Genomic DNA, 22390 nt, shown 5'->3' on the forward strand with positions numbered 1-22390 from the left:
ATGAACTGCAAAATCTTCACAGGCATTTTTAGTGCCATGATAAGGCTGTTAATGCGCAGTTAAAATGACAGTATGCATGTGGTTTTCCACTTTTAAATAATATCTCAGAGAGCCGACAAAAATATTGTCAATTTGGGTGGGTGTACAGTCCACTAAGAGAGTTTCATTAAGCTGACAATGATCAATGCCTTCATTAGCAGTGCTGAATGTCTTCCATATCTTTTCAGAGCATTCAGACTCTGCTTATCCTTCCACCGAGCTTTCGATTAGAGATGTCAGGCCATAAAGCAGAGTCATTTCTCTGTAACTCCCCACAGACACCCAGGAGAAATCAAGTGACTGTATCTGAATGTTTTATAGGAAGGGCAACTGCTTTTGTATCAGTGAGGAAGAACCTCTGGTGGGTCAGTGTGCGAATAAATAACTGTACTCTGACAAGAAATGTAGTCTTTCAATTGTTCTTTGACTGTTATAAATGAACAACCTGTTAGTTAGTTAGTTAGTTTAGTTCTGTAACCTGTTTTCAGGTTACAGAACTAAAAATGCACAACCCATTGGGGCTGTGTCAGGGATATTAACATGACTTCAAAGTTTCCACTTTTATCACAACCGAACAATAATTGGTGTCATTGTGGATATTCATATCAGTGTCACATTTGTATTTTTGTGTTGTTCCACACTGGTACGCCTGACTGCTGCCATGCGAGCAAGCTTCTAAGCATAGGAGTCTATTGCTCCAAACTTGATATGTATGTTTATGAAATACAGCAGCAGTAGAAAGTTGAGTTAATGAAAACATGTGCTTGCACACTAAATAACTATTATTGAGACTAAAGTAAAAATCCAATGTTTGATTCAAAATAAAGAAAATAAAGATCAGAGTATGTACACAGTTGTCCAATGTGGCCTCACTCTGATCTTCAAATGCTACACACTGCTGATTTTTTTCTTCACTACTACAACCTCTTCCTGTTCTAGTTTACTTATTGTGCTTAATGTCCCATATTTAACTAACATGTATACTGGGCTGTGTTCTGTATACCCTTGGAATGTAATGCTACTTAGATTCATTTACAGAGCACGCTCAATCACAGATCGTTTTTGGTTAAATATAGCTGCATAGCAATTGTTGGTTCTAATTCCTTTGAGTTAAGTGCACTTTGACTGAATTACAGTGCAGTCAGAAAGAATTAGGACAGTCATATGTGTAGGTTCATCTGTGTAGGGTAATCAGTATAGCTGCGTTCATTGCTGTCTGACAGTGTCTTTTTTGATATTACCACTTGGGGGCAGATGGGTAGTTTGTCATTTTTGATTCATTTCAAAGATTCAAGAAGGCGGGTCTTACTAAATATGAGTTTGTCAGGGCAGACACCAGGGAGAGAGTATAGAGATATGACACATGAGAGTGGGATGATGGCAAGGAGCAACTTTGTATGAATGATATCCCTCATCCCTAAGTGTTTTGTTTCTGTCTGCGTCTATTTGTTAACTTAAATTAACTGAAACCAACGCTGAGCTCAGTGGACAGTTGGCAACACTAGAAGAAGATCGGAGTTGGCTGACTCCAACCATGCGGCAAGTGAGTGACCTAGAGTAGACTGACTGCGGGGAACAGGTCGAGCCAACCAGGGTTCAAGCCAGCCCTGCATCCTGTCTGGTGGTTGGCATCTGAAGGCATTCAGCATATGTGGTGGTCTGTTAGTAGCTGTTTCAGCCTCACGGGTAAGTGGTAATTAAGTTAGTTAAGTCAAATCATTTTGCCAGTACTACATGTGCTGTGACAACACTGGTAAATAGTTGTTCCATCTTTGTGGTGCTAAAAAACAACTGTTAATTTAGCCTAATACCCTAAAGTGCAGGTTGCAAAATGCAAAAAAAATAGTTATTTGTTGAGCTACCTCATTAAAATTCTTGGATGACAAAAGTTGTATAAGTATCTTTCCATTTCACATTTCAATTTTAAGCTTATTTATTGTATTTATGCAAACAGTTGAAAAGACCAACCAAATTAACTTGTAAAATTGTGTATTTGTCTCAGGCCTCATGCCTGTTGTTTGTGCAAGCTGCAACAGGGTGGGAACTATTTTCCAGTTGCCCAGGCAGATGCTAAGCATGTCCAGAACAGATGCTAACCTCTCACCTATATATCTGAATATGCAAAACTGAAGTTCTGCAATTGCAAAGTAGCTTTTCGACACTTGTTATGAAATGAATCATGTCCAGTTTTAAGTTATTGATTTGATCCTGTTGAGATAATCCAACTGATATCATTCAAAGCTGTTTAATCTAATTTATTGTTTCAATAAACACAGACTTGCCTTAGAGCATATTCCACTTCTGCTTGGGGATGAGATTGTTACAGCATTGCTTCTCTTTGTGTTGCTATAGTGATAAATGTGGTGACTCCACTTCTGATTAAAGTGAAATTAGATTACAGCAGGGTTATGAATCAAAAACACCTTGTCATATAGCTCTGACTCATAAAACTCATCAGGTGGACTAGGGTGCATTTGTAATCAGTTTCTGTGTGGCTGCTCAGTAAAAAAAAATGCCAAAGAAATTAGAACAGTGAAATTTGTCTAAAAAGGCAGAGATGTCAAATATCAAACTCATGCTTTCTCATTCATTTATTTGATTTATCCTACTATTAATCCCAGTGGGAGAGAAGAATAGAGGAAGCACGGCAACGCACAGGACAAGAAGATCTACAGCACATCCAGGTTTCAAGGGTAATCATATTTTCTTTAGTTTTACAGTGCAGAGGAATGTTTTATCACACCATAACTTTTTTACTGGTCTCTTTAGAGTGCCATCATATCTCACCTTTGAAAACTATGTTGTGCCTACACTGCTAGTCATGGAAGAGGCATTTGTATTCCTCCAATAAGCCACAGATAGGCATTCTCCCTGAAGTTTGCTGAAATGCCTTCATTTTGAAATTTGAAATTCATATTAAAGAGTTGATGAATATCTGATGAATTCTGGCCAAGCAGGCAATCTGTCTTTCTTTCAAATCACCCCTGCTTTAGAGGCATCCCAACCACCATTTGAAAAATGCCAAATTGCTGGGAGACTTCACGAGATGCAAGTTCTCCAAACTGTACAAACGCGATGTTTTCGCAATACAGTGGCATAATGCTATGATATTGTAGCATGAAAAATTAAATATTCAGCTTTGAAACTGATTTCAGCTAATATAAAATATAATGTTGTTTATAATATAATATAAACAACATATTAAGGTCCTGTTTTCACAAAACAAAGCTAGTATCTGCTGTGGTGGCACAGACAGGTGACGAAGTAAAGGAAAAACTTCAATAAATTGGTGGAGAAACCTTCACCCTCACATACTGAACACATACAGCGCTCTCCACCACCATCATCAAAACATCAAATCAGGGAATATCTTTTAGAAGAATGGCCCCATCCCTCCAGTAGAGTTTCAGAGACTTATAGAATCTATACCAAGGAGCATTGAAGCTGTTCTGGAGGCTCACAACACCTTACCAAATGACATGATGAGCCAGAAAACAAGAAGACAAGCACAAGAATATTTCTTAATTTTAAAAAACTTCAACAGACAGCACACACTGCATGCACATATACATCAAATCAAGTTTAAATCAAGTTGATCAGCTACATCGATCCACACATACATCCAGTAATATTCCATGGGGTCTCATCAATGTCAGAATTCTCTACTTTCCAGAATGACATTGAGACGAAGAAGTTTTCCAAAGTTCATCATCAGCTATAAAAGCCTTAAGAGGGATGGGCTTAGCTCTGGTTGAATGCTGTAACAGAAGAGTTTCCCCTCAGGGATCAATAAAGTATTTCTGATTCTGATTCTGAATCATCCCTGTATGAATAAGAGATCACCAGGTCACTGAGAGCCAAAATCCTCTCCAATTCTAATTCAACAAGGTCAGTGTCTGGGTGAGCCATAACTATTTTCTGCATTATGTTTCATTTATAACGTTATAGCTAAAATGTCAAATGTAGTTTAAGTATTAAGTGGGTAAGTTGAGTATTCACTCTACATATAATTAGAGGTATTAGAAAAAGATAAAAATCAAATCTTAAAAAAATTAAGCTATTGAAAAATGTTCAGCAGAGATGGGAAGTATATATCTTTGGTGCAGCTGCACAAAGAGATTAAAGCAACACATAGGATGCACCAATTTACATGGGAACTGGCTCAATTTTCTACAAACAAAAATTTGAAAGATGATATAATCACATTAAAAACATAGTGCCATTAAATACATTTAATATTGTTTACTTAATTTCCTGCAACTATACATGTCAAGTCAAGTGGTAAACACATTTGCATTCCCGTAGCAGTGTCACTGGTACCTGCTGTCAGTAGTTAAATCCATTAGCATCACTGCAGAGGTGCCTCTGGATTGGCAGAGTGTTTCAACAAATGCAATTGGCAGTGTTTACAGGTGAGAAAGTGATCTCACAGCAATTTAGAATGTCATGTTAGTTAGAATCACGTTTGACGATGCCCATCATCATCATGTCATTGTTGTTATTATTAATCAGTACAACCATAGTCATAATAATCAATCAATCATTGTCCAACCATAGTCCGATAGTGCAAAGGTTTCAAAGTAGGTCAAAATCAATTGCTCTCACAGGTGGTGCTTTCAGTGAATGGCCCTAGTATGTCTGCACTATAGTGAGCATTCTCTTCTAGGGCACAGTACTTCATGCTAACGTCCAGTGTTTTTCAGGCCTGAAAGAGCCGACACAAAATGCCCCCCGTTCTCAAAGACAGTCAGAGTGACTGATAAAAGGCTTTTCTAGCTGTGAAGTGTGCCGGCCTTTGCATCAAAACCCAGCCCTCCCAGAGGACTCGCTGCCGTTTTGAAGTGAGGCACAGCTCGTCTGTGGTGTCACATCGCATTTTCCCTCAGTTGTAGAGCCCTGATCATCATTTTCAGCTGGAACAACTTTCTAGAAACAAATCATTAAACCAACTTTCACTTCACTCTGTTGGATATTGTTTAAGACTGTTTAATAAGGGCTACAAATTTGAATTAGGAGGAACACTTACAATAATGTTTACTTTATGTCACACAAGTTACTTACTCGTACGATAAAGGTTTATTAAACAGGAATATAAACTTGTGCATAACCTTCATTGGAAGACTGATTATGATGTAAACTTTGGCTTTTGGTCATCAGCATCTATTTTGAGGATTTGAACAATATCTTCCTCAAGGCTTTTCTCAGAGCAACAGTGGCTAATGGACTGGCCTGGCTAATAAATAGTATTATTGATCTATGTGTGCTTAAGCATGTTCAAGACCTTTCCACATGATAAAAGGACCCCATCAGCCTCCTAACACTGAATGAAGAACGTGAAAGGCCCTTTCTAGAGCCAGTGTTTGCTTTGTCTGTTATGGGCTACTGTAGAAACATGGCGGTGCTGCCGTGGAAGGGGACCCGCTCCCTCTGCAGGCTTATTCTAAGGTAATAAAAACACGATTCTTATTTTCAGGTGATTATACACTAATGAAAACATACTTATAAATATTGTATTGCATTTCTGCCAATAGCGCCTCCTAAATGGTACACACTGGACCTTTAAAACACAGTGAACATGTTGACCAAAAAAAAAGATTTGTAATAAACCTTTACATGACTAAAAAAAACAAAACGATTGCAACCATTTGAATACCGCTCGCCGCACCCTCCTTTTCCAAGTTTACAGAACTCCTTAAAGGTAACAACAAGAACTTTTGCATTCCTTTGCAATATGTTTTGCTTTACCTCACAATATTTTGCATTCTCTCGCAATACTTTTGCTTTTATGCCTCTGTCAGTGCTCGATATGCACCAGCTGCTTGATCAGATCTGCACATGCGCAAAATAGGTCCTGTGAGTCAAAGAAGGTAACTGCAAATGTGCCTGTTCAAAATACTAAAACTAAATCTTTCAAACCAAAAAACAAAATAGTTTTTAATCATTGGAAATTTAATAGTTCACTATCATGTAATAGGGATATTACTGAAGTATTTTTTATATACTCTGATGTATATTTACAACGACTTTCATAATGACATACTATCTGGAACATGTATTTTTTATATATTAAATAAATTGTATTGAACCAAATTAAAACAAAACAGAATTCTTTTTTTTTTAAATGACAAATTAAGTACAAATTATCCGATGATACACGGACCGAACTATTTTAAAAACTATTTTGTTATCTTGAGTGTGAGTAGGATTGTTTTATAATCAGTCATTCACATCAAGAGTAATTTGAACATGACGACTTTTTCACATGTGCAGAACGGATCGGGCAGCTGGTACAGATTGGGCACTGACAGTCCCTACAGTTGCTGCTGCGAAGCTAACAGGCAGAGAGGACGAGAGAGTTTCCCAGCCAGCAAACCAGCTCCAGACAGCGATACTCACAACCCTCCTGCTACTATAGCTAACATCACAACAACAGCATATCTTGGCAAACTAGAAAATTAGTTGAATGTCCGTGGGCAAGTCATTTAGCGTTACCTGACACACAAATCATGGCTGGAATAGTGTTGTGTGGTTCGGTCTGAGCCACTTTGTTTATTTACCATTTACAGAGCCAGAGCTGTGTATAAAGACCAGATTTTTTTTCAGCGCACACACTGAACAGACAGCTAGCGTACCATGAGGAGATATTCGCTGAATTTGACAAAATTTGTGTATTGGATTAGAATCGCATACCCCACCTTTAATTAGTTTAGTCTTGCTGGAGAAAAACACATTATTTATTTTTAAATTATCAACTACAGACTGAAAAGGTGACTCCAGTACAGTATGCCTCAATAAGGAGCAGGTTTTGTTTGAAATCATTTTGTAAACAAAAAAATAAATATACTTGTTTGGAAACAACAAACAACTTTATAATTTATTAATATGACCCTGAATGCGCCTCACCTGAATGGGTTCCATTAACACTAAATGTGTTTCCCTTATAACTCTGGACCTTTTCCAATAATTTCAATTCTCAGTTTCCCAAGAATGACCCTTTAAATTCAGTTTGGAAAATAACCTTTCACTCTACCACGCTCACACTCACTGTTACTGAAATAAAAATAATGTGCTTTAACCAAACATAAAACAATGCAGGCCTGAGTCGAGGCTTGGGAGTCAGTGGCCTAAAACAAATAAACAAATGGCTGCTTCACCTGCAAGTGCAAGCAACCAAAACACACATGCAATGTTAGTTTACTCACAAGTCCATGGGATGTTACCTGAAGGCTAAAATTTGGATTAAAACACTGCAAAAGTACTTACGTGTCTTAAGTAGAACATAATTCCTGAAAGCCTGCATAACTGACCCCAACAAAAAACTATACTGCCAGCAAAAAATTCCTTAACTTAAAATAATAGTTTAATATTTTGAGAGGTGTATTAGATTTAGATTTAGAGTTAGAAGAGAAGATCAATTCATGTATGTGTGTTAAATTCAGACCTGGAATCAGGAAATGGTCAGTTTAGCCTAGCATAACGTCTGGAAACAACAACAGCTTTGGAACAATTTCATCTCACTCTCAGAAAGAAAGCTAATAAGCTGAAAATTTTGAATTATTTCTTCAAGCAACAATTTAGGGGTCAGCCTATCATTGGCCTGGCCGATTATCATCTCAGATATTCAGCACTTTTATAATGATCTGAACTGTTATTTATTTATCCAATTAATAAAAAATATTGTGCGAGCAAGAGATGTAGTTCGCTGAGCTGTTTCACACAAAACAAAATGGTACAAACAAAGACAAACTTACAACAAACTGCCACATCTTGTCTTGCAAAATTATCTTTTAAATTGACAAACATCACTGTAATGACGGTATTGCAAAATCCATGTTGTGGAAGAACGTGACACCGGTGATGGTGACGAAACCGGTATACCGCTCACCCCTAAGAGTAATAGCCTATTAACACTGCAGGCTACTGTGCCACAGACAGGTGAGAGGGCAGACCTTTCGAAGGTGAGGCAGCAGATATAGCTGAAGTTGCAATAAACATAACATTCCCCTAAGATGAAGTTGCAAAAACACCACAATCTTATGATCTATTTCTATGATGACAAGCATGCGCAGTTCCCCAGTTCCCAAAGTCATAGCCTGTGGGATTTTATTCAATGGAGGCGAAAGCGAACACTTTGAAATCACTTTGTTGCAGTGATTTACAGTTAACTATAACAAGATAACTGAGTTTATGTAGTGATAGCTATGTCTTTGAGTAACGTTGGTGCCAATGCAACTGGAACTTGTGTTAGCTACCATATTGTGAACATAAGATTGTTATAGGTAGCCAGTAATAATGATCTAACGTTACGTTTAGCAGTAACATCGACTTTGCTTTCGCCTCCGTTGTGAATTAAACTCACTTAGTTGCTTTACTAAACTGGTTTGCTAGCAAGCTACATGGACGTGGTGTTATTTAACACCAAGCTATTGCAATAGCTTACATTAACAAGTTAATTTGTTGATCCATAATTTACCAGTGAAATTATACAAGGAGCCAATAAAACTACTAACTCTAAAAATTTTATGTTGTACACTGAGTGGACACTTAGATGACAAGCTAAACGTTACCTAAAGCCAGCTAGCCATATCCTAAGATTACCATAGATAACTTTACATGAAACACCACCTTACACAAAGTAATCTAGCTATATGTTGCAAAATGAATTCATTACTCTATCACTATAAAGTCACTTGACATGACTGAGTCTGTCTGAGTCTCACTCCACTCGACCATGAAATATGCAGGTTGTGCAACCAAGTGGTAACCACTAGAATGAAATGGAAAGGGGGAGGGGGAGTGTTATTAATGTTATCAATCGCACCTTTAATGTAACATATAGCGTAGTGTGATTTATTTACATTAGTGTTGTGTTACAGATAATATAAAAGCATTTACATTGGGAGGGAGAGGAAGGAGATTGGGAGCCTCGCAGGCAGCCGGTGACCGTGGGAGGCGCAACAGGGGGCAGAGTTTGCATTTGTGTGTGTGTGTATATGTGTGTGTGTGTGTGTGTGTGTGTGGTCTGTGGATAGACAGATGTATAGGGAAACATGTTAAGCAAAACCTCTACAGAGAACACAAGAATAACAAAAAAGTTACAAATTGCTATGATGCAAATTAGTAACAATTAGCAATTGGTGATTCCGTACAGTAATAATATAGCAAACACACTATATTCTTTATGCCAAACACATTAATCAACCACACAAATAAAAATAGAGTTGCATTATGTCAGATAACACCTGAACTGAAAAATTGCAGAATCATGGCAGTGATTAGCTGTTGCTTAATTCCAATTTACATTAAAAAAGGCTAAAACTCACCAAATCTCAACAATGAACTTCAACAGGAGATGTCTTTAACAGGTAAATTATCAATATTTACATAGCTTCATCATTGCACAACAATGAATAGGCCACATGGAAAGCTGTCCCCTTAATTGTCCACTCCATCCACTCCTTGTGGTGCCATAGTTGACTGAGTGAGGTAGCAGGCACTCTGGATGTGCCACTTATGTTTCGGTACACTAGAGTCACTGCTGGGCTTTCCAACAGTATTGATTATTCATTCCTCATCATATCCGATGACCGGATCATCTTGCACATTTGGAGCTTCATTTGCTTTCTGTGCACCGCCACCTTTTTCTCCAGTTCCTGATTGGTCTCCTCCTGAGCTTTCAATTTGGAGGCCAGCTCGAGGCCTGGTCTTTTCCTCCAGCTGCCGCTTTAAGTCCTCCAGCTGATCAGCAGTCAGCTCTTCTCTGCAGCCCTCTTTCTGCAGGAGCTTGGTGCTCTCCATCTCCTGCTCAACGGCGTCTTTCTTGGCTTTCAGTCTTTCAACTAGCTTCAAGTCCTCAGTTGCTGTTTCCATAAGCTGGAGCCAGACTTCCTCCAGTTCTCTCTTGTGGACATCAGAGCTTTTCAGCCTGAAGCTGATTGTTTTTAGCTGCAATTAGACTTTGCAGCTCTTTCAAATCCTCTTTGTTTTTCTCAGTGTTATTTGACTCATCCAAGGGTTCGGCTGGAAATCTTCTTTGAGCCTCTGCACCTCCTTCTCACGTTGACTCTCAAGCTCCGCTCATCCTGCAGTTTCTTCTCCGTCTCCCGGAGCTTGCTCCTGTCGATGGCTCTGTTATGCTCTGCCATCAACCTCATTTATTCTTCCTGCTAGAGATGGTAGTTAGTTACCTGCAGGTGATTTTTAAGAGTTGGTTCCTCCCTCCAGAGGTTTTGTGGTGGCCTTCTTGCCCTTACTGGACCAGTTGAGGACTGGAGCCTCTTGTGGACATCCTCCACTTTTGGCAGAGTCTCAGCTTCTGGATGGTTGGGGAGCTCCTTTTCCTCCTTTGGCTTGGTGCTGCAGCTGTCATGAAATACGCCTCACGCTTCTTTGACAGAGCCTTGATCTCCATGTCCACCATCAGAGCCCACTTCTCAGGACTTTTTTTATTTTTATTTTCTGATTTTTCTTCCATATGGTTAGTCACTTTGACCTCATAGAATAATTAAAGTCACAGTGAATTACTGATAAATTACATTAGACTTGATTAAAATTTGCAGGGCTGCTACCACACTGAGAGCTATGCTAACGTTGTGATTAGCACCCTAGCATGCTAATGTGCTAATCGCGACCAGCAACTTTTACAAACTGTATCAAATTGGTACAGCATTAAAAATGCACTCCTTCTGTAGATTGTGATAAGTCCTCAGCCAGGTGGTATTACTCTCCATTAACCAAAGTTATGGACATGTACTCTCATCAACTATGTTCACATTGTTGCATTTGCTTCAGATTAACATAACATTCCACGTACATTTTGCCCTCATTTAAATGATCATATAATGTTTTCAGTTAATTCAATGGTGTAAAAGTAAAGTCTAACTTTTCCTTCCCCAAGAAATGTAGCCTCGTGGGTAACCAGCGGTGTTGTTGTGAAAGTGAACCTTTCCCTTATGTTACTTTAGTCAGCCATAGATGAGCACAGGTTGCAGTATAATAGTTACTGAAAGGCTGTGTGTTGTGTTTGTGGCCACAGAAAATAAATAAAAAGTCCCTCTTTATGTAACGATACTACGGCGTCTTCTTGTACTTCTTGTAGCAGAGTTGCTTCAGACTGTGAACAGCTAGCTAGTTAGTAGCTACGAATCAGGCTAAAGTCAATTAAAATAGCATAAATCCGGATATGTTTTGAAACAGAGTAATAAGAGTGATCAGATGATTGATCGCATTATCTCTTGTGATCTTTTGACTCGTAAAGTTAGCTGCTAACTAGCTACCTGTTCACAGTCTGGACCAACTGCTGCAAAGATTAGAAGACGTTGTAGTAACGTTACATAAAAAGGGACTGTGCCAGCAAATACAACACACAGCCTTTCAGTAACTACTATACTCTAACCTGAGCTTACCTACACACTTTATGACTGACTAAAGTAACGTAACTACCCCTCAGCGGCAACCCGCGGAAACAATGAAAACTCGAATATGAATATATTTTCATATTGCACATTAATCAATATTCAAATATATTGAATATATTCGATATATCGCCCAGCCCTGTTCTTTACCAGAGTTGGCAAAAGGACACTAGTGATTTAGCCATGAGCGACCCTTTCCTGAGTCGGACAACCTTATCTCCTCATTGTAAACACATTGGATTGGTGGGGGTATTAGGTTGTTACTGTGTAGGTAAAATCAACATCAGTGCTGTCCACAAATCTGGGACCATATACCCGTCCTTCACGATAAGAAAAGGTGCTTCAACAACTCCGAATTATGCAGTAAAGGCTCCTTAATTTCCATTTTGAGTGTATACCACTACCTGCTGGATGTTTTGATAAAACTCTCTTCTCATTTTAATCACTTGCAAAATACCAGCTGATATATTACATTTAGCAATTATACACACTATATATACAGTATATATAACAATTACCAGCAATACACGCAGCGCAGAGTAAGATTTATAGTATCAATATAAAGATAAGTGTTCATGATTGAAATGTTGTTTTTTAAATCAAAAGACAAATGACAATAGCAAATGAAACAATGATGAAAAGATTTATGAAGGACCCACCAATCCCTCTGAAATCCCTGGAAGATCAGGTTGCCTGCAACAGCCACACCACCAAACCATCGGCACCTGTCTTGTCTTTCCAGTAGAGTTGACGCAGATGTTAAAGGCTCTAAAAGAATAATCATAAATTATTATTACAACATTAAAATACATACTCCTAACGTCTATGCATCACAATAGTTACATATAGTTACATTTTAAAATGGAAGATGCCAATGGGGTTGGTGGAGGTGGTGAGGAGGTCACACGCTACTGCCCAAATGGCATGACCCGTAACTTGTGACAATGGCTGTTGTCACGACATTGCCAGAGGGTAGAGGCCACACCTCCTGAACCCAGCCATCACCACTCTTCGATCCTTAAGCATCTGGTAGGAGTCTCTTAGGACCCTTGAAAACTCCTTCTTGGAAACCGAGACAGAGTGACTCACTGCCGACAGATTTCCTGTAAGACCAGAAAAATCTGACAAAGAAACTACACTGCCAGTAAAACCAGTTGAAACTGGTTCTGTCGGTGCAGGGTGGTCATTATAAGGACTTCTGCAATCCATATAAAGCACCCGCCGCAGTATTTTAATCACTAAAAATTGCGGAGTCCCTGCCAGAGCTCCACTGGCGATGTTTACATATATCTTGTAGAGAATCCGTCCGCTTACATTGCCGCCAGCATTAGCGTTAATATTATGAAGAGTACGGTCTAGACCTGCTCCATAGGATAAGTGCAATGAGATAACTTCTGTTTTGAATTGGCGCTATATAAATAAAATTTAATTGAAAAGAAGCTAACTGTTAGCTAGTGTAACTTGTCAAGGCCACTGTAACATAGTTGGTTGCGTTGGTCCATGAAAACAAACCATGTCAGAATGATTAAGTAAAAATATAATGACTAAAAATACAATCATTAAAATACTTAATGTTTACTGGAGCTTACCTTTGATGAAATGTTCGCTGCAAGGACGTGTGTAACGTTACTTTGATGTTTGCCCTTCTTTGCCTTCCCCCCAGGGACCGAGGCACACCTAATAGCAAAAATCTCCTCCTCTCTGGGTTTTTCATCGAACAGCTATCGAACAGCTATCCAGCATTTTGGCTAAACAAACCAGATTCAAATGCTGGCGTGCAGTGGAAGAGAACCCTATTTTGCCCTTCAAGTGGGTGTTAAATATGACCTAAGAGAGCTTGATAATGCAATCAGGTTCCTCACAAAGTGTCCTTTTATCACTTAGGACACCTGTCAACCAAACAGCTTCCCGGCATTGCCTCCTCTAAGCACACACTAGTAGATAGAGACATAACGCTGAGTCCTCTTTACCATTCTTTCCCTTGACTCCACTAGACTTTAATCATTTATTAATTTCCCTTGTGGTCTGAGGGAAGGCATCATAGTCTGAATTTAAACTGCCAAGATCAGGGGATTGGAGTGTCACTTTCTCATATGAGAAAGAATATAGAATGTGCAGCTTTCATCCCAGCAATCAGCCAAATCCACCATGGACATGCATAGCAATATTGAGGTGAGTGATTGCTTCAGGGAAAGTATATAAAGAAAAATTTTGTCATCCTAAATTTGTTGACAGTTTTGCTATATCATCTTGCTCTGGCAGAGCAGAGAACAGGTTTATATACAATGCTGTGTGTGATGGCATACAGTATAGTGATCATTCAGCCATTGATGTCCTCCACTGATCCTGCGCCAGTAGTTCAGTTGGGAAAGACACCTGACACTGAAGTGGAAAGACTTGTGCATTTATTTAACGTGTATAGAAGCAACCTGATGTAGATTTGGCAGTGGCTCGGCTGCCTAAATCCAAACTCACCAGTGGCAGCATCATTAACAGCAGGGCTCTGGAGATCATCCCAAACTTCTGATTGGCCACAACAGTGCAGAGGAGAGGGTTTGAACACCTACAAAGTGCATTGAGAGCAAAAACATGTCAGTTAAGGTTTTTAAATACACAAGGAAGCAATGTAGTGTGTGCCTGAGGGTCATATTCATAGGACAGAGATAAGTGGGTGATGGCAGTCAAGTGTACCAACAGATGCAGGTTGAGTATCCTGCTTCAACATATTTGTCACTCCAGTATGTCTCCAGTCTGACATTGCTGTGAAGGGAAATTATTTAGTAGTCTCCCACACAAAGAAAGAAAAAAAACATTCTGTATTCAAGTCAACACTCCTGTGTGCAGTGCAAAGTGTTTTTCCTAGCAGCTCAGTCTGTATGCTCCTGGGATGTCGTGGGCAAATTAATGACTGACCAGCTGACTATCTACTGCAATCTGGAAAATTTCTTTAAATATGCTTTCCAGAGAAGCATACTTAAGGTGAAGGAGATCAAATAACCCAAATCAAACTTTCTCTGGTCCACTCAGGTCCTTGTTTTTCCAACTGAACTTCCTTGACCAGAGAGGCAACAATGCATTCTTGACTCCTAATCATCATATTTATTGATGTTTTATTCATTCCTGGAAAATTATGTGGCCTTTGTGCATTTTACATGAGTTGCCTTAGGGAATTTTCTGACACTTACAGAAAAATCCATGCATCCAGGCAGATATTAAACTCTCCTCTTGGTGCTGATGGTAATACACTAGGGTTGGGCAATGTCTACCAAATTGGCATATGATGATGTTCACAGTGAAACTTCGGGATGGACGATGACGTTGTTGTGGGGGGGCACATTTGTGCCCATTCACAGCCCATCCTACCTACTGACCGGGTCTATCTTTACTTTTACCTTTACCCTGTTTGTTATTAGAGTAGCGTGACTCCTATAAGGAACAGGGCAGTGCGTAATGAGTGTGTGGGTGAGCGAGAGACAGAGTGATGGTGACTGCATTTAGAGGAGACAGCTGTTGACGATTGGAGCAGAGGGAAAGGTTAGCAGTGAAGTTGTCTAGTGGCAGTAAATGTACAGTGTAGGTTACAGTTTGCCCATGAATAAATGCTGCAGCTATACCCAAGACGTTCACGTGTCTTGCTTCCCAGCTGCTGGGTAAAAGTGAAGGTGGTTAGCCCCGAGGGAAGCATCAACTTCAGCCCTGGAGGAAAGGAAGTCTTCCCTGTGCTTCCTGACCATGGTCTGAAAACTGCAGCAGGAACGTTAACACTATGCTTAAGTTACCTCATTAAGCAGATCATATGATTATAAAAATATTTTAAATACTCATAATGATAAACTACTCTTATTAGCTTTTTACTCGCAAAGCTTTTATTGCTCTTTCAGCAACAAAATTTTATTTGCCAAAGGGGATGTTGCAATGGTAGAGGGCTCAGTGGTCGATGGCTGTCAGTCGATGGCATCGTTCATCGGCCCAACCCTATAATACACCACACAAATTCCTTTCTGCTGCCCTTTAGTCTTGCCCTACAGTTAGTGGGCAGCCATTTCAAAAGATTTGCTTAAAAGAATGAAAACTTAGTAACGCGCACTCAACAATTTGTGCCAGTTTGATTTAAAGACTGAGCCAAAACATGCACGTATTTTGCTTTATTTTAATAATCTGGCAGCAAGGCTCAGTAAATCTCCTTATATCTATCACCCCTATCTGTCTTCCTCCACTGGTTCTCTAGCAAGGGCTGTTCCTAGATCCAGGCTGGCAAAAAGGTGACAGAGCCTCAAGAACTGTTGAGGCGCCCTAGCTCTGGATTATATAATTACATAATCTTAACACAAGATAACTAACATGTAATTTGTTCGAATGAATTCAAACGCAACCCACATAATCCTGCCTAATCCTAAACTACACTGTAGTTTTCTCTTTTATACACACATGCACATTGAAACAACAGCACTATACCGCCTCCTCTATTTTTCAGCAGCGACAGAGCAAGAGTGAGTGGATAATTTTAAAGGATGTCTTACATCAACATGATTCCATCAGGGAAGACAGTGTCTGTTCTCAAGCCCTGAATGAATTAACTTTTCATGAGGCCAATGGTTATTGATGAACCCCTGCATGTCCCAAAGTGGTTTTAAGTCCTGCCAAATGGAACCACGATAGAGCCAAGCAGTTTTCACTACAAGCACACACACACACACAAGTCTTAAACACACAGTTGCACACATAAACTCACAAGCAGTTCTTAGAAAAGACTGCATATAAGCTGTCTCCTCTGCCAAGGCAATAATCATTCATCTAGAACCCCAAAGTAAATAAGAGTTAGAAAAGTTTTTTTTTTCTTCTCATGAGTGAATCTAAACAACAGCAACAACAATATATCTCTGCAGCACTCTGCGAGTCATTCATAAATGACTTAGTGTACTGTTTGATGAATCACATATGTATATCTATTTGCATAAACAATCTTTTATACATGTATAAATATATATCGAAATATTACCTATCAGCTCTCCTGACATGTCAGAAGCATTAATGTTGGTACAAAGATACCCAGTATTCTCTTTAGGAGCTGTAGGTGCCTACCATGAAAAAAAAGTTAAACATGGGGAGCCCTGGTAGCTCACAGAGTAGAGCGCATACAATTAAGACTCAGTCCTTACTGCATTGGCCTGGGTTTGATTCCAACCTGTGGCCTTTTGCTGCATCCCCCCTTTCTCTCCCACCTTTCCTGTCTTTCTCAGCAGCTATCCCTATCTGAATAAAGGCAAAAATTCCCCCCAAAAAATCTAAACAAACAAACCTTCAACCAGACTATAAAAACAATATATCCTTTTGTTATTTCATTGTATAGTTTTTTTGTGTTCATGTCTCGAAATTGCACATCTCAGGGCTGATTATCATTCATAGATTGTGCTCCCCAAAAACTGGATGTGTCACTGTTACCTTAAAGTATAAAGTACCAGGCAAGGACATGCTGCAAAATGGTAGTTGTGTTGCATACTATAGCAAAAATGTGACATGATTTAGATAATAATAACAATAATATAATAAACTTTATTTGTATAGCACTTTTCAAAACAAAGTGCTTAACAAAACAAACAAAAACTGGTAGACAAGCAGTTACAGTTACACAGCATAAATATCTATACATACAGTAACTGTAGACAGCTGTAAATTGTCAATGTACTTACATTGCTAAGACATTTATTTTTAATAGGAGTCTTAAGAGAATCTAACATGATATGATGACTTAGAAAGAGAAGTGAGCATAACAGACAGTACAGTGAGGAAGGGATATGACACACAATGGGTGCAGATCCAGCTAATAAATAATACCCACCAGCAGGGAGGAGACAGCATTAGTTTAATTCACTTACATAATAGCAGAAATGCTGCCGTTGGTATCGCATCAAAACAAATGAACTGGCATTGGTATAGCATCAAAACAAATGTGCCTAGCCGTTCCTAACGATTTAAATTAATTTAGCTCGTGTCTTGGATGTGTCTGCTTGGCTTTTCATACAAAAAGCCAATAGTTTGGCACTCTAATGAAGAACAACATTATGAATGCAAAGCTTGGATGGATTCTCTCACAAATGTACGATAACAAATTAAATTTATCCTGATACGATGATCTTGTATGAATATTCCTAAGGATATAGAGTAAAGACCACACAAAGCAGTATACCATATAGATTATTCAACATGCAACCAATAAATGGGGAGAAAGTAATAAACCTCTCAGCTGTTTCAATCACTTTGAGTTTGTCAAATAGCAGATGTCAGAGAAAACAGGACGTCCTTGGTGTTGCATTGTGATTGATGACGTAGACTCTGTGAAAGTAAATGTGTCTCAGAGACTGAGTGCCTTGGCCTCTATAAAACTGGGGATCAGGCTTGGGTGCATGCAAGAACCACCTCCTTGCATGTTCCAAAAGCTTAATTCCCAGATTTATGGTTAGGATGAGTAAGATTTACCTATCTAACAGTCAGTTTAATTTGCCGACTTGCATGAGTGCAAGTCATTGCATATGTCTTTTACATGCTGCAGTGTAAAGTAATAATATGACTGAACTTGATTAAACTTGAACTTAGCTTCTCTCCACTTCTCAATACTTGCCTGTTAAATTACAATTTCACTGGTATAATTCAGCCTCTGCCTTTAGATGCTACAGTAACGATCATTCTCTTGGAACTATAATGCCTATAATATGTTACATTTCCAGATCCATCCAGACTGTCAATCCATCTGTGTCTCCTTCCATCTATCCCTCTGCCCTCAAATTGAAAAGTAATTGGACAGGTCCGAGTGGCAGCTGACAAGGCTTGCTTGGCAGATGTGACCAGGAAACATGAGCACAATGGGTCCGATTGAACAGCCTGGGGGCCTTTTCACAGCCGCAGATGGAGCCCAATAGAGAAAAGGGAAATTATACAATACAGCGGATGAGGAAAAGAATTTCCATTTCACAAATGGCTTCTTGTTTGGATACAGTTCAGGAGTGGACAAGTTGAGTCCCCCTCATTTGTTTGAAAATCTGATCCTTTTGCAAACTGGAATTGAGAGTGTTCACAGTATTTGGCAGTAATTACTGTATGTACCCGTGCATGTGCACATCCAGTGCTTTCTTATTCTTTATTCTGACAATGTAAATGACAGTTTTCTTTACACTAATCAATTCAATACAACAGCTATTCATTTTACCATGGGGACAACACAACAGCAAAACACCATCAAAAACATACCAAACAATTAACAGCTTTATAAGTGTATGCTTTTAAGACCTGGTTTCAAATGCACTCATACAGCAGGATGGATCATGTAGTGCAGAGGTATTCAGTTGTTTGACTGCAGTCATTGTAGAGAACGTTTAAATAATATTGCATCTGCGAAGCCAGAACCAGAGTAATATGGGAGTCTAACACAGTAATGTTGCAGCAAAATTTTAAGTAATTGTAATCGTGCTTTTGGCAGTAGGAGACACCTACAGTACTGACGCAGGTAGCTGGGGCAACAGAATAGACCGACAGGTGCACACTTTCTGGGCCAAAATGGGACCTGAATCCTGCCAAAATAAAAACTCTGACTTCTCTGCCGCTGAATAGCAGTATAAACCTACTGATAACCTAGCTTTGTGTTGACTTATTCACATATTGTCTTATATTGATGAGTTTCATAATATGTTTACTGAGTAGGAGGGCACTCAATTTATTTTGTTGCTGTCCATTGACATGGGGATTATGAATTAATGTTGCCGTAGCATAATGTGAAGGGAGGCCTGCACTTGGAACTTGTGGCAAGCTAGTCAATTAAATGCATCTGACAGCCTAGTTATATAAGTGGGGCCTCCAAACTGTCCGTAGCCCCAGGGCCTAAAGTAATGTTAAGGCGCCTAGCCGTTTGTGTGTGTATTTAAACAGTGTGGGTCAATTTGACCTGTAACATAATGGATGTAATTTTATTTTTAATATAATAGGGTGAAACAAGGACACTGTGCTTTACAATAGTCAAGAGAGTTACAAAAAGGATATGTTCTAGCTGTTGGAAAGATAAGAAATGAGAAAGCAAGATGTTAATTTTGCATATTTTCAATTAGAATGGATAACTGGCATTATATTTTTCTCAAAGTTCAACTGGGAGTTAAAGGTTTTTTGGAAACCGACTTTTAGCTGGTAGCCATGGAGTGTTGATGCTGGTGGTTCCGTGTACACTTTGATGTTACCCTCAAAGCGTAATTGGCAAAACAAAAACTGTAGTACATAAGCATAGTTTCTAAGAGACAGGGTTGAAATTGGGCAACTCTACTCCAAGGCTTCAGGACCCAGGTCTCTTTTTTCTGTTATTTCTCTGCACAGTCTTCTCAAGTGCTAATTTATGTAAAGTTAGCGCCTTTCAGGTTCATTATAGAAATGACAATTACTTGTCTGGGTGCACCCTCCTCTGTATAAGTTCTGTGTTTGCATTCAGCTTCATTATTTGTGCCAATTAGCCCCAAGATGTTTGTTGTGAAATTCTCTAATTCAATCAACCCCTTTTCCTTAAAATGTCGCCACTTCATGATTTGTTTAGAGTGTAGCTCAATTGTGGTCAGCATCATATCCTACACATAAAGCGCCATGTAAAATATATAAAGGAATGGAAAAGACCAATTGCTGCAAGTCAATATGTAACAAAACACATCAGTTAATTCCCTTTTGTAGCCTTGCTCAGTCACTTAGGCTGAGGCAGGTGTAATTCTACATTTAAATTTTGTTGGGCAGCTTTGACAATAAACCCACATGTAAACTTAAACCATAAACCTACAGTAAACAATGGGCATGGTAACCTTTTACCCCCTGTGAGTGACTATTAATATATGCAATACTTTCTTTATACGCTGTCCTTTGTGAAACATATGCATTTAGTTCCATGTAAGCCAGTAGTGAATTATGGCTGAACTCAAAGAATGTGCATTTTGAATGGCATTTAAAGTGTTGTGTAGAGTGCCTTCCCAGACAGTGCACAGATAAACTACTTTAGATTTTACAACAACATTTAAATCACATTTGAGACTTCTTTCAAAGCTGTTTACTCCATAATTTATGAATGGCTGTCCTAATTCACATTTGACTTAAGAGGAGCAAGTCAGATCTCTTCCTATCCTCGTTTTACCTTTAATATGAAAGCTGATTAAAAGCCTCCCTCTATTCAGTCCATTTCCTAAAAATGGCAAGTAATAGTAAATTTCATTATTTGTTTATACAGTAGATGTTTTAGGCCTGTGAAAATAGCACTGCTGTCAAAAAGCGCAAGTGGCCGCGTTGATGTCGGCCTGTTGCTACACTGGTGAGAAAATGTACAATCCAAGAATTCCAGCTTATCCTTGACTTTGAAGGCTTATCAGATGCCAAGACACAGAGTTTACTCATATGAGGCAGGAATATCCACACATGTATGGAAAATTATCATCCCAGCAATAATCTACAAAACAGTAACATTAGTGCAATGCTATGCTGTTTACACTATATATAGTATAATACAAGGTATTTTACTCATTTGAATGGCCAACACAGTGATTATTTGCCAAAGCCCTCTGCATGGGCACCAGCAGGGTCTCAGTGGCCTCACTGAACAGAATGGCGAGGATGCCTTTTTTCATGCAGTGCTACTGTGAGTCTGAAAGCAGCCTCATTTTCAGGCTTTCCAAAGAAAAAGATATTGCATAATTTAATAAATATTCCAGTATGAAGTGGCACTTCATACTGTATGTCATTGCTAAGGTATGGCATCATCAGAAAAATACATTCTAAATAAAAAAAGGCGAGACACGAGTTGATTGTGTATGTTTATAGTCTCTAAATTGCAGCAAGTTGTAACAGTTTGAATTTTATAGACTCCAACATTAAGAACTGATAGTGTAGTAATTAAATTGTACAAAGCACTTGTGTATCTGGCCACTTATTTGATGCTTTACCAAAGGAATGAGAGAAGGAAAGAATGTAACATTGTTTATTTCAGCTTGCACAGGGGTGATGAGAAACAGAATATCTGCTGACTGCAGAGGACAATGATGCATATCAACAGCTGGTGGCAGTAATGTTCTCTAACAGGCAGCAATGCACCAATAAAGCAGGAAAATGAGATCAAAACCTGATGTAAACATGCATGTTTCAAAACATTTAAAAAGGCCGTGAAAATTCAACCGGTTTATCTTCGGTACATGATGTGTAAACAAAACCATGATGGTTTAAAATGAAAACTCAGCAGGGTACCTATTTGGGGGGAATAAGGTGAATCGACAGTGCATTTGTTTGTTTAACCTATTGTAGCCCTGGTTTTCATTTAATCTATTAAACAATGTATTTTTAAATAAAAACCTCACAAATTCCATCTTTAACAACAAACCAATCCTCTCGCTGCACAATCAACAGTGGGCATGGACACATTCATCCCCTCTGTGAGTGAGACATAATGCTAAATATGCAACTTGATGTTGTTTAACACTTAACACTAGTGGCTCAAAAACATTTTTACCTATCTCTCTGAATTATTATCAAGGAACAACATGGCACACCTGTTGTCTTTCTCACTTGGAGAATGTGATTATTGTGGGGATTATAAGCTCCAACACTTTGCCTGCAATGAGATTTTCTCAGCATTTAACTCAGCATCCAAACGGCACAGTGTGACACCAACAATATGTGAGAGGTGAAATGCCATACAGGCTAACGTTACTCTCCTCCCCCATCTTTCATAAAGCCCAGCATTAGTGTGATATGTATGTCGTGCCTCTGCATTTAAAACAGACGATCTCTACAGGAATCCAGGCAGTAATTAAGCAACGGCATGCAGATGGCGTTTAAACAGCAAGGCGCTTGGGGGAGTCAGATCAAAATGAAACTATACCAAACAAAATACAGTGCATGGATTGTGTGTTATGTTAAGCACTGTAGGGCAA

General features: G+C 39.0%; 1 long non-coding RNA gene across 1 annotated transcript in view; it reads left to right on the forward strand.

The window, feature by feature from the left end:
- The first annotated feature begins 1310 nt into the window (after positions 1–1310).
- The window catches only part of LOC122886055, a 93351-nt gene continuing 72271 nt past the window's right edge, over positions 1311–22390 (forward strand). The window contains exons 1-2 of the long non-coding RNA XR_006380246.1: positions 1311–1725; positions 2661–2732. This is a non-coding gene — a long non-coding RNA (uncharacterized LOC122886055). The remainder of the gene's footprint in view (positions 1726–2660; positions 2733–22390) is intronic.

This window comes from Siniperca chuatsi, linkage group LG12 (genome assembly GCF_020085105.1).
Source record: "Siniperca chuatsi isolate FFG_IHB_CAS linkage group LG12, ASM2008510v1, whole genome shotgun sequence".
NCBI lineage: Eukaryota > Metazoa > Chordata > Actinopteri > Centrarchiformes > Sinipercidae > Siniperca > Siniperca chuatsi.